We start from the raw sequence: 12,363 nt of genomic DNA, 5'->3' as shown, positions 1-12,363 counted from the left end.
TTGATTGGTTTGGTATCATGTCCTGTCATATTTAATAGATTGGTTTGGTATCATGTCATATTTAATAGATTGGTTTGGTATCATGTCCTGTCATATTTAATAGATTGGTTTGGTATCATGTCCTGTCATATTTAATAGATTGGTTTGGTATCATGTCCTGTCATATTTAATAGATTGGTTTGGTATCATATCCTGTCATATTTAATAGATTGGTTTGGTATCATGTCCTGTCATATTTAATAGATTGGTTTGGTATCATGTCCTGTCATATTTAATTGATTGGTTTGGTATCATGTCATATTTAATAGATTGGTTTGGTATCATGTCCTGTCATATTTAATAGATTGGTTTGGTATCATGTCATATTTAATTGATTGGTTTGGTATCATGTCCTGTCATATTTAATAGATTGGTTTGGTATCATGTCCTGTCATATTTAATAGATTGGTTTGGTATCATGTCATATTTAATAGATTGGTTTGGTATCATGTCATGTCATATTTAATTGATTGGTTTGGTATCATGTCCTGTCATATTTAATTGATTGGTTTGGTATCATGTCCTGTCATATTTAATAGATTGGTTTGGTATCATGTCATATTTAATAGATTGGTTTGGTATCATGTCCTGTCATATTTAATAGATTGGTTTGGTATCATGTCATGTCATATTTAATAGATTGGTTTGGTATCATGTCATATTTAATTGATTGGTTTGGTATCATGTCCTGTCATATTTAATAGATTGGTTTGGTATCATGTCCTGTCATATTTAATAGATTGGTTTGGTATCATGTCATATTTAATTGATTGGTTTGGTATCATGTCCTGTCATATTTAATAGATTGGTTTGGTATCATGTCATATTTAATTGATTGGTTTGGTATCATGTCCTGTCATATTTAATAGATTGGTTTGGTATCATGTCCTGTCATATTTAATAGATTGGTTTGGTATCATGTCATATTTAATAGATTGGTTTGGTATCATGTCCTGTCATATTTAATTGATTGGTTTGGTATCATGTCATATTTAATAGATTGGTTTGGTATCATGTCCTGTCATATTTAATAGATTGGTTTGGTATCATGTCCTGTCATATTTAATAGATTGGTTTGGTATCATGTCCTGTCATATTTAATAGATTGGTTTGGTATCATGTCCTGTCATATTTAATAGATTGGTTTGGTATCATGTCCTGTCATATTTAATTGATTGGTTTGGTATCATGTCCTGTCATATTTAATAGATTGGTTTGGTATCATGTCCTGTCATATTTAATAGATTGGTTTGGTATCATGTCCTGTCATATTTAATAGATTGGTTTGGTATCATGTCCTGTCATATTTAATAGATTGGTTTGGTATCATGTCCTGTCATATTTAATAGATTGGTTTGGTATCATGTCATATTTAATTGATTGGTTTGGTATCATGTCCTGTCATATTTAATAGATTGGTTTGGTATCATGTCATATTTAATTGATTGGTTTGGTATCATGTCCTGTCATATTTAATTGATTGGGTTGGTATCATGTCCTGTCATATTTAATAGATTGGTTTGGTATCATGTCATATTTAATAGATTGGTTTGGTATCATGTCCTGTCATATTTAATAGATTGGTTTGGTATCATGTCCTGTCATATTTAATAGATTGGTTTGGTATCATGTCCTGTCATATTTAATAGATTGGTTTGGTATCATGTCCTGTCATATTTAATAGATTGGTTTGGTATCATGTCCTGTCATATTTAATAGATTGGTTTGGTGTCATGTCCTATTTAATAGATTGGTTTGGTATCATGTCCTGTCATATTTAATTGATTGGTTTGGTATCATGTCATATTTAATAGATTGGTTTGGTATCATGTCATATTTAATAGATTGGTTTGGTATCATGTCCTGTCATATTTAATAGATTGGTTTGGTATCATGTCATGTCATATTTAATAGATTGGTTTGGTATCATGTCCTGTCATATTTAATAGATTGGTTTGGTATCATGTCCTGTCATATTTAATTGATTGGTTTGGTATCATGTCCTGTCATATTTAATAGATTGGTTTGGTATCATGTCATATTTAATAGATTGGTTTGGTATCATGTCCTGTCATATTTAATAGATTGGTTTGGTATCATGTCATATTTAATTGATTGGTTTGGTATCATGTCCTGTCATATTTAATAGATTGGTTTGGTATCATGTCCTGTCATATTTAATAGATTGGTTTGGTGTCATGTCCTGTCATATTTAATAGATTGGTTTGGTATCATGTCATGTCATATTTAATAGATTGGTTTGGTATCATGTCCTGTCATATTTAATTGATTGGTTTGGTATCATGTCCTGTCATATTTAATAGATTGGTTTGGTATCATGTCATATTTAATAGATTGGTTTGGTATCATGTCATATTTAATTGATTGGTTTGGTATCATGTCCTGTCATATTTAATAGATTGGTTTGGTATCATGTCATATTTAATTGATTGGTTTGGTATCATGTCCTGTCATATTTAATAGATTGGTTTGGTATCATGTCCTGTCATATTTAATTGATTGGTTTGGTATCATGTCATGTCATATTTAATTGTTTGGTTTGGTATCATGTCATATTTAATAGATTGGTTTGGTATCATGTCATATTTAATAGATTGGTTTGGTATCATGTCATATTTAATAGATTGGTTTGGTATCATGTCATATTTAATAGATTGGTTTGGTATCATGTCCTGTCATATTTAATTGTTTGGTTTGGTATCATGTCCTGTCATATTTAATTGATTGGTTTGGTATCATGTCCTGTCATATTTAATAGATTGGTTTGGTATCATGTCCTGTCATATTTAATTGATTGGTTTGGTATCATGTCCTGTCATATTTAATAGATTGGTTTGGTATCATGTCCTGTCATATTTAATAGATTGGTTTGGTATCATGTCCTGTCATATTTAATAGATTGGTTTGGTATCATGTCCTGTCATATTTAATAGATTGGTTTGGTATCATGTCATATTTAATAGATTGGTTTGGTATCATGTCCTGTCATATTTAATTGATTGGTTTGGTATCATGTCATATTTAATTGATTGGTTTGGTATCATGTCCTGTCATATTTAATAGATTGGTTTGGTATCATGTCCTGTCATATTTAATAGATTGGTTTGGTATCATGTCCTGTCATATTTAATAGATTGGTTTGGTATCATGTCCTGTCATATTTAATAGATTGGTTTGGTATCATGTCATATTTAATAGATTGGTTTGGTATCATGTCATATTTAATTGATTGGTTTGGTATCATGTCCTGTCATATTTAATAGATTGGTTTGGTATCATGTCCTGTCATATTTAATAGATTGGTTTGGTATCATGTCATATTTAATAGATTGGTTTGGTATCATGTCCTGTCATATTTAATAGATTGGTTTGGTATCATGTCCTGTCATATTTAATAGATTGGTTTGGTATCATGTCCTGTCATATTTAATAGATTGGTTTGGTATCATGTCATATTTAATTGATTGGTTTGGTATCATGTCATATTTAATTGATTGGTTTGGTATCATGTCCTGTCATATTTAATAGATTGGTTTGGTATCATGTCCTGTCATATTTAATAGATTGGTTTGGTATCATGTCCTGTCATATTTAATAGATTGGTTTGGTATCATGTCCTGTCATATTTAATAGATTGGTTTGGTATCATGTCCTGTCATATTTAATAGATTGGTTTGGTATCATGTCCTGTCATATTTAATTGATTGGTTTGGTATCATGTCATATTTAATTGATTGGTTTGGTATCATGTCCTGTCATATTTAATAGATTGGTTTGGTATCATGTCATATTTAATAGATTGGTTTGGTATCATGTCCTGTCATATTTAATAGATTGGTTTGGTATCATGTCCTGTCATATTTAATTGATTGGTTTGGTATCATGTCATATTTAATAGATTGGTTTGGTATCATGTCCTGTCATATTTAATAGATAGTTTGGTATCATGTCATATTTAATAGATTGGTTTGGTATCATGTCCTGTCATATTTAATTGATTGGTTTGGTATCATGTCCTGTCATATTTAATAGATTGGTTTGGTATCATGTCCTGTCATATTTAATTGATTGGTTTGGTATCATGTCCTGTCATATTTAATAGATTGGTTTGGTATCATGTCCTGTCATATTTAATAGATTGGTTTGGTATCATGTCATATTTAATAGATTGGTTTGGTATCATGTCCTGTCATATTTAATTGATTGGTTTGGTATCATGTCCTATTTAATAGATTGGTTTGGTATCATGTCCTATTTAATAGATTGGTTTGGTATCATGTCCTGTCATATTTAATAGATTGGTTTGGTATCATGTCCTGTCATATTTAATTGATTGGTTTGGTATCATGTCCTGTCATATTTAATAGATTGGTTTGGTATCATGTCATATTTAATTGATTGGTTTGGTATCATGTCATATTTAATAGATTGGTTTGGTGTCATGTCATATTTAATAGATTGGTTTGGTATCATGTCCTGTCATATTTAATAGATTGGTTTGGTATCATGTCCTGTCATATTTAATTGTTTGGTTTGGTATCATGTCCTGTCATATTTAATAGATTGGTTTGGTATCATGTCCTGTCATATTTAATAGATTGGTTTGGTATCATGTCCTGTCATATTTAATAGATTGGTTTGGTATCATGTCCTGTCATATTTAATAGATTGGTTTGGTATCATGTCATGTCATATTTAATTGATTGGTTTGGTATCATGTCATATTTAATAGATTGGTTTGGTATCATGTCCTGTCATATTTAATTGATTGGTTTGGTATCATGTCATATTTAATTGATTGGTTTGGTATCATGTCATATTTAATTGATTGGTTTGGTATCATGTCCTGTCATATTTAATAGATTGGTTTGGTATCATGTCCTGTCATATTTAATAGATTGGTTTGGTATCATGTCATGTCATATTTAATAGATTGGTTTGGTATCATGTCATATTTAATTGATTGGTTTGGTATCATGTCATATTTAATAGATTGGTTTGGTATCATGTCCTGTCAAATTTAATTGTTTGGTTTGGTATCATGTCCTGTCATATTTAATAGATTGGTTTGGTATCATGTCCTGTCATATTTAATTGATTGGTTTGGTATCATGTCCTGTCATATTTAATTGATTGGTTTGGTATCATGTCCTGTCATATTTAATTGATTGGTTTGGTATCATGTCCTGTCATATTTAATAGATTGGTTTGGTATCATGTCCTGTCATATTTAATAGGTGGTTTCTGGTGTATACCAAGAGCTGCCATCAAGAAGGCCGACAATACAGTCAGTCAGAGTCGTCAGGAATCAGAGGAATAAACAGGCATAAATATTGAATGAACCTGATTCTGTTGTCTGTCTGCAACCTTCTCAAAGCGTTTTCCAAGACCGCTTCTATCCAGAACATTGTAATGGTGAAAATATATCCATGTTATAAGTGTAGCTGCTACATTCCCTTCCAACAATAAAATGGCAGAGGAAACTTGTGTTCTTGACTGTTTATTTTGGGCCTTTTCCAAGTATACTGTTTGTACAGTAACAACAACAAACCTTTGTCAACACCTCGTTTTGTGTGTCTTTTCTCAGAAGACTACAGTCATGTCTTACCAGCCGACCTCAGAATGTTAGTCACAGTCACAAGTCTGTGGGTTGCATCCTAAATGGCTCTCTATTTCGTGCACTACTTTAGCCCATAGGGCTCATAGAGCTCTGATCAAAAGTAGTGCACTATATAGGGAATAGGGTGCCGTTTGGGAGTGATCCTGTGGTCAGTACTGATCATGTTCTCTACTGCCGTGGTTTCCTTTCCTGCCATCAGGTCCAAAGACCACAGTGAGTTCCAAGTTTCTTTCACATCCACTCTGACAGACACGCATTCCAACCCCGTCCTGTAGGATTCAGGGTGGGTTGTTCCCTTCCCTCCGACAGCTGTTTTTCCATCTAGTGTAGTTGGAACAGGAAAACCTGAGGTATCTCCCACCTCTACACTAACACATGGGATCTGAATGAGTCCGTCCGTGTGTGTTGCTTCACAGCAGTCTGTTTGGGATCGTCTGGTCACTCAGTCTGGACATCAGTTCCTACCTGGTATGTACTGTGTTTTGTCTTTTAGTCTTCTTGTGGGACAGTAAAACAGCATGAAGGTACAGCTAGTTATGCCTCTGGATTTGCGCGTCGTGTTTGATCAGAAGCAGAGTTCATGTCAATGTGTCAGGCTGTCTCAGCCAGGATTTATTCCACATATGGTCCTCTGATGACGAGGCTTGTTCTGGGGGTTGTTTAAAGTATACGGGTAAGAGATTCATTTAGCTTTATGCAACATGTCTCTGTGGTTCATTCAGAGTGATATGTGAAGAGTTCATGTGGTTGTAGCTGTGTATTGTTGCTGCTGCTTCATTGAAACACCAGGTGTTAGTAGTTACAGAGGAGTCACCCTGAACTGAAAGACCCTGAACAGGCTTCCTGGAAACCTGATCCCTGGAAATCCTGATTCCACCGCCAGTCACACACAGGTCTTCAACCTCTCTCTCTCGCTCGCTCTGACGGATGGAGGACTGACACATCCACCATCAGTCACACACAGGTCTTCAAACTCTCTCTCTCTCTCTCACACTCTCTCTCTCTCTCTCTCTCTCTCTCTCTCTCTCTCTCTCTCGCTCGCCCTGACGGATGGAGGACTGACACATCCACCATCAGTCACACACAGGTCTTCAAACTCTCTCTCCTCTCTCTCTCGCTCTCTCGCTCTCTCGCGCTCGCCCGCCCGCCCGGAGGACTGACACATCTGCCATATGCCACCCTGGCCAGTTTATTAGGTATGCCACCCTGGCCAGTTCATTAGGTCTGCCACCCTGGCCAGTTTATTAAGTATGCCACCCTGGCCAGTTTATTAGGTCTGCCACCCTGGCCAGTTTATTAGGTATGCCACCCTGGCCAGTTTATTGGGTATGCCACCCTGGCCAGTTTATTAGGTCTGCCACCGTGGCCAGGTTATTAGGTATGCCACCCTGGCCAGTTTATGAGGTATGCCACCCTGGCCAGTTTATTAGGTATGCCACCATGGCCAGTTTATGAGGTATGCCACCCTGGCCAGTTTATTAGGTATGTCACCCTGGCCAGTTTATTAGGTATGCCACCCTGGCCAGTTTATTAGGTCTGCCACGCCATTCACGAAAATGGATCGCTCCTACAGACAGTGAGTCACGTGGCCGTGGCTTGCTATGTTTGTATTTATTATCAATCCCCACTGCCAAGGCAGCAGCTACTCTTCCTGGGGTTTATTATAGATCCCCATTAGTTCCTGCCAAGGCAGCAGCTACTCTTCCTGGGGTTTATTATGGATCCCCATTAGTTCCTGCCAAGGCAGCAGCTACTCTTCCTGGGGTTTATTACGGATCCCCATTAGTTCCTGCCAAGGCAGCAGCTACTCTTCCTGGGGTTTACTACGGATCCCCATTAGTTTCTGCCAAGGCAGCAGCTACTCTTCCTGGGGTTTATTACGGATCCCCATTAGTTCCTGCCAAGGCAGCAGCTACTCTTCCTGGGGTTTACTACGGATCCCCATTAGTTTCTGCCAAGGCAGCAGCTACTCTTCCCGGGGTTTACTACGGATCCCTATTAGTTTCTGCCAAGGCAGCAGCTACTCTTCCTGGGGTTTATTATGGATCCCCGTTAGTTCCTGCCAAGGCAGCAGCTACTCTTCCTGGGGTTTATTATGGATCCCCATTAGTTCCTGCCAAGGCAGCAGCTACTCTTCCTGGGGTTTATTATGGATCCCCATTAGTTCCTGTCAAGACAGCAACTACTCTTCCTGGGGTTTATTATGGATCCCCATTAGTTCCTGCCAAGGCAGCAGCTACTCTTCCTGGGGTTTACTACGGATCCCCATTAGTTTCTGCCAAGGCAGCAGCTACTCTTCCTGGGGTTTATTACGGATCCCCATTAGTTCCTGCCAAGGCAGCAGCTACTCTTCCTGGGGTTTACTACGGATCCCCATTAGTTTCTGCCAAGGCAGCAGCTACTCTTCCTGGGGTTTATTATGGATCCCCATTAGTTCCTGCCAAGGCAGCAGCTACTCTTCCTGGGGTTTATTATGGATCCCCATTAGTTCCTGCCAAGGCAGCAGCTACTCTTTCCGGGGCTCCGGCAAAATTAAGGCAGTTGTACAATTTTAAAAACACAAATACATTTAAATACATTCATAACAGTTTTCACAACATACTAAGTGTGTGCTCTTACATAATCCTTGTGTGTGTATAGTGTGTATATTATCGTGTGTGTGTCTGTGCCTATGTTTGTGTTGCTTCACAGTCCCTGCTGTTCCATAATGTGTATTTTTATCTGCTTTTTAAATCTGATTCTACTGCTGCATCAGTTACCTGATGTGGAATAGAGGTCCATGTAGTCATGGCTCTATGTAGTACTGTGGAATAGAGGTCCATGTAGTCATGTCTCTATGTTGTACTGTGGAATAGAGTTCCATGTAGTCATGGCTCTATGTAGTACTGTGGAATAGAGTTCCATGTAGTCATGGCTCTATGTAGTACTGTGGAATAGAGTTCCATGTAGTCATGGCTCTATGTAGTACTATGGAATAGAGGTCCATGTAGTCATGGCTCTATGTAGTACTGTGGAATAGAGTTCCATGTAGTCATGGCTCTATGTAGTCCTGTGGAATAGAGTTCCATGTAGTCATGGCTCTATGTAGTACTGTGGAATAGAGGTCCATGTAGTCATGGCTCTATGTAGTACTGTGGAATAGAGGTCCATGTAGTCATGGCTCTATGTAGTACTGTGGAATAGAGTTCCATGTAGTCATGGCTCTATGTAGTACTGTGGAATAGAGTTCCATGTAGTCATGGCTCTATGTAGTACTGTGGAATAGAGGTCCATGTAGTCATGGCTCTATGTAGTACTGTGGAATAGAGTTCCATGTAGTCATGGCTCTATGTAGTACTGTGGAATAGAGTTCCATGTAGTCGTGGCTCTATGTAGTACTGTGGAATAGAGGTCCATGTAGTCATGGCTCTATGTAGTACTGTGGAATAGAGTTCCATGTAGTCCTGGCTCTATGTAGTACTGTGGAATAGAGGTCCATGTAGTCATGGCTCTGTGTGGTACTGTGGAATAGAGTTCCATGTAGTCATGGCTCTATGTAGTACTGTGGAATAGAGTTCCATGTAGTCATGGCTCTATGTAGTCATGGCTCTATGTAGTACTGTGGAATAGAGTTCCATGTAGTCATGGCTCTGTGTGGTACTGTGGAATAGAGTTCCATGTAGTCATGGCTCTGTGTGGTACTGTGGAATAGAGTTCCATGTAGTCATGGCTCTATGTAGTACTGTGGAATAGAGTTCCATGTAGTCATGGCTCTATGTAGTACTGTGGAATAGAGTTCCATGTAGTCATGGCTTTATGTAGTACTGTGCACCTCCCATAGTCTGTTCTGGACTTGGGGACTGTGAAGAGACCTCTGGTGGCATGTCTTGTGGGGTAGTCAATGGTGTCTGAGCTATGTGCCAGTAGTTGTTAGTGTTGTTAAGAAGGTAGAAACTAGCGCCTGTAGGACCTACCTTGTTGATAGTGTTGTTAAGAAGGTAGAAACTAGGGCCTGTAGGACCTGCCTTGTTGATATTGCTGTTAAGAAGGTAGAAACTAGGGCCTGTAGGACCTGCCTTGTTGATATTGTTGTTAAGAAGGTAGAAACTAGGGCCTGTAGGACCTGCCTTGTTGATAGTGTTGTTAAGAAGGTAGAAACTAGGGCCTGTAGGACCTGCCTTGTTGATAGTGCTGTTCAGAAGGTAGAAACTAGGGCCTGTACGACCTGCCTTGTTGATAGTGTCGTTAAGAAGGTAGAAACTAGGGCCTGTAGGACCTACCTTGTTGATAGTGCTGTTCAGAAGGTAGAAACTAGGGCCTGTAGGACCTGCCTTGTTGATAGTGTTGTTAAGAAGGTAGAAACTAAGCACCTGTAGGACCTACCTTGTTGATAGTGCTGTTAAGAAGGTAGAAACTAGGGCCTGTAGGACCTGCCTTGTTGATAGTGCTGTACAGAAGGTAGAAACTAGCGCCTGTAGGACCTACCTTGTTGATAGTGTTGTTAAGAAGGTAGAAACTAGGGCCTGTAGGACCTGCCTTGTTGATATTGCTGTTAAGAAGGTAGAAACTAGGGCCTGTAGGACCTGCCTTGTTGATATTGTTGTTAAGAAGGTAGAAACTAGGGCCTGTAGGACCTGCCTTGTTGATAGTGTTGTTAAGAAGGTAGAAACTAGGGCCTGTAGGACCTGCCTTGTTGATAGTGCTGTTCAGAAGGTAGAAACTAGGGCCTGTACGACCTGCCTTGTTGATAGTGTCGTTAAGAAGGTAGAAACTAGGGCCTGTAGGACCTACCTTGTTGATAGTGCTGTTCAGAAGGTAGAAACTAGGGCCTGTAGGACCTGCCTTGTTGATAGTGTTGTTAAGAAGGTAGAAACTAAGCACCTGTAGGACCTACCTTGTTGATAGTGCTGTTAAGAAGGTAGAAACTAGGGCCTGTAGGACCTGCCTTGTTGATAGTGCTGTACAGAAGGTAGAAACTAGCGCCTGTAGGACGTACCTTGTTGATAGTGCTGTTAAGAAGGTAGAAACTAGGGCCTGTAGGACCTGCCTTGTTGATATTGTTGTTAAGAAGGTAGAAACAGTGTAATGGTAAAGTGTTGATACCTAATCACAGTGTAGTGGTAAAGTTCAACAGGGGGTCATTTATGGTCAGTCAGGGGTAGGGAGTTGACCTATAGTATCACCCAGTAGTTTTCTGCCTCAATGATCCAAACATCTACTATTCACAGTAAACAGTAGTTTTCTCCCTCAATGATCCAAACATCTACTTCCTTGTTGTGTAGTGTTCTTGCTAATTGCACTTCTTTTACTTGAAGTTGACCAAAGTAACCGTCTCTCTGGCTGACCTCTGACCTGAGTTCTGTCCTCAGCTTTCCCTCTGCAGAGTGTCTGGTCCAATCCTCTTCCCTCTCCCGCCTGGCTGTCAGTGGCAGCTCCCCAACCCGCTCTCTGAATCCACCCCCACACCTGATCTACTCACACACTCACATACAGACACACAGTTCCTCTCTCCCCTTACCGTGGCCTCTATTTCCTACATCTCTCAGAGAAAATGACAATTCTCGTGGTATTTCTTTATGCACTGACTTTACTGAACTCTGGAGAAAACGAACATTGCCTCTGGTTGAGTACATCTGACAATGTGCTCTCCCGTACATCTGACTATGTGCTCTCCCGTACATCTGACAATGTGCTCTCCCGACCATCTGACAATGTGCTCTCCCGTACATCTGACAATGTGCTCTCCCCTCCGTCTGACGATGTGCTCTCCTGTCCATCTGACAATGTGCTCTCCCCTCCATCTGACAATGTGCTCTCCTGTCCATCTGACAATGTGCTCTCCCCTCCATCTGACGATGTGCTCTCCCGACCATCTGACAATGTGCTCTCCCGTCCATCTGACAATGTGCTCTCCCCTCCATCTGACAATGTGCTCTCCTGTCCATTAGACAATGTGCTCTCCCCTCCATCTGACGATGTGCTCTCCCGTACATCTGACAATGTGCTCTCCCCTCCATCTGACAATGTGCTCTCCCGTCCATCTGACAATGTGCTCTCCTGTCCATCTGACAATGTGCTCTCCTGTCCATTAGACAATGTGCTCTCCCCTCCATCTGACAATGTGCTCTCCCGTCCATCTGACAATGTGCTCTCCCGTCCATCTGACAATGTGCTCTCCCGTCCATCTGACAATGTGCTCTCCCATACATCTGACAATGTGCTCTCCCGTACATCTGACAATGTGCTCTCCCGTCCATCTGACAATGTGCTCTCCTGTCCATCTGACAATGTGCTCTCCCGTACATCTGACAATGTGCTCTCCCCTCCATCTGGCAATGTGCTCTCCCCTCCATCTGACAATGTGCTCTCCCGTCCATTAGACATTTTGTCTGCTGGAACTCGCTCTTTTTCACTCGTCCAAGTGCCGATGCATTTGTGGCCTGATATGAACTTGTCACTACCAAAGTCTAATTGTTTTAAATGACTGTTTTGTATTGTCTGGAAACTCACTTGTAGAATTCTCTTGCAGTAGGTCTCTTAAAAAAGAGAAGCCGTTCAAGGTTATTAAACAGAGGTGCCTAGTTTTTGCCGGGGCGGCAGGGTAGCCTAGTGGTTAGAGCGTTGGACTAGTAACCGGAAGCTTGCAAGTTCAAACCCCCGAGCTGACAAGGTACAAATCTGTCATTCTGCCCCTGAACAGGCAG

The 12,363-nt window shown here is 39.7% G+C and overlaps 1 protein-coding gene across 3 annotated transcripts in view; it reads left to right on the top strand.

The window, feature by feature from the left end:
* Window positions 1-12,363, top strand: part of LOC109876485 (AP-3 complex subunit sigma-2) — a 137,485-nt gene that overhangs the window by 38,074 nt on the left and 87,048 nt on the right. The window contains exon 1 of one of the 3 annotated variants that reach the window (XM_031820392.1): window positions 5,916-6,148. The exons of 1 other annotated variant lie outside the window; for it this stretch is intronic. The gene's annotated coding sequence lies outside the window, so the exon portion shown is untranslated. Of the gene's footprint in view, window positions 1-5,915; window positions 6,149-12,363 lie in introns of those variants that run through there. One more of the 3 variants, XM_031820390.1, reaches the window with a different exon arrangement.

Source organism: Oncorhynchus kisutch, unplaced genomic scaffold, assembly GCF_002021735.2.
Source record: "Oncorhynchus kisutch isolate 150728-3 unplaced genomic scaffold, Okis_V2 scaffold3334, whole genome shotgun sequence".
Classification (NCBI taxonomy): Eukaryota; Metazoa; Chordata; class Actinopteri; order Salmoniformes; family Salmonidae; genus Oncorhynchus; species Oncorhynchus kisutch.
This window is presented reverse-complemented; position numbering and strand designations above follow the sequence as displayed.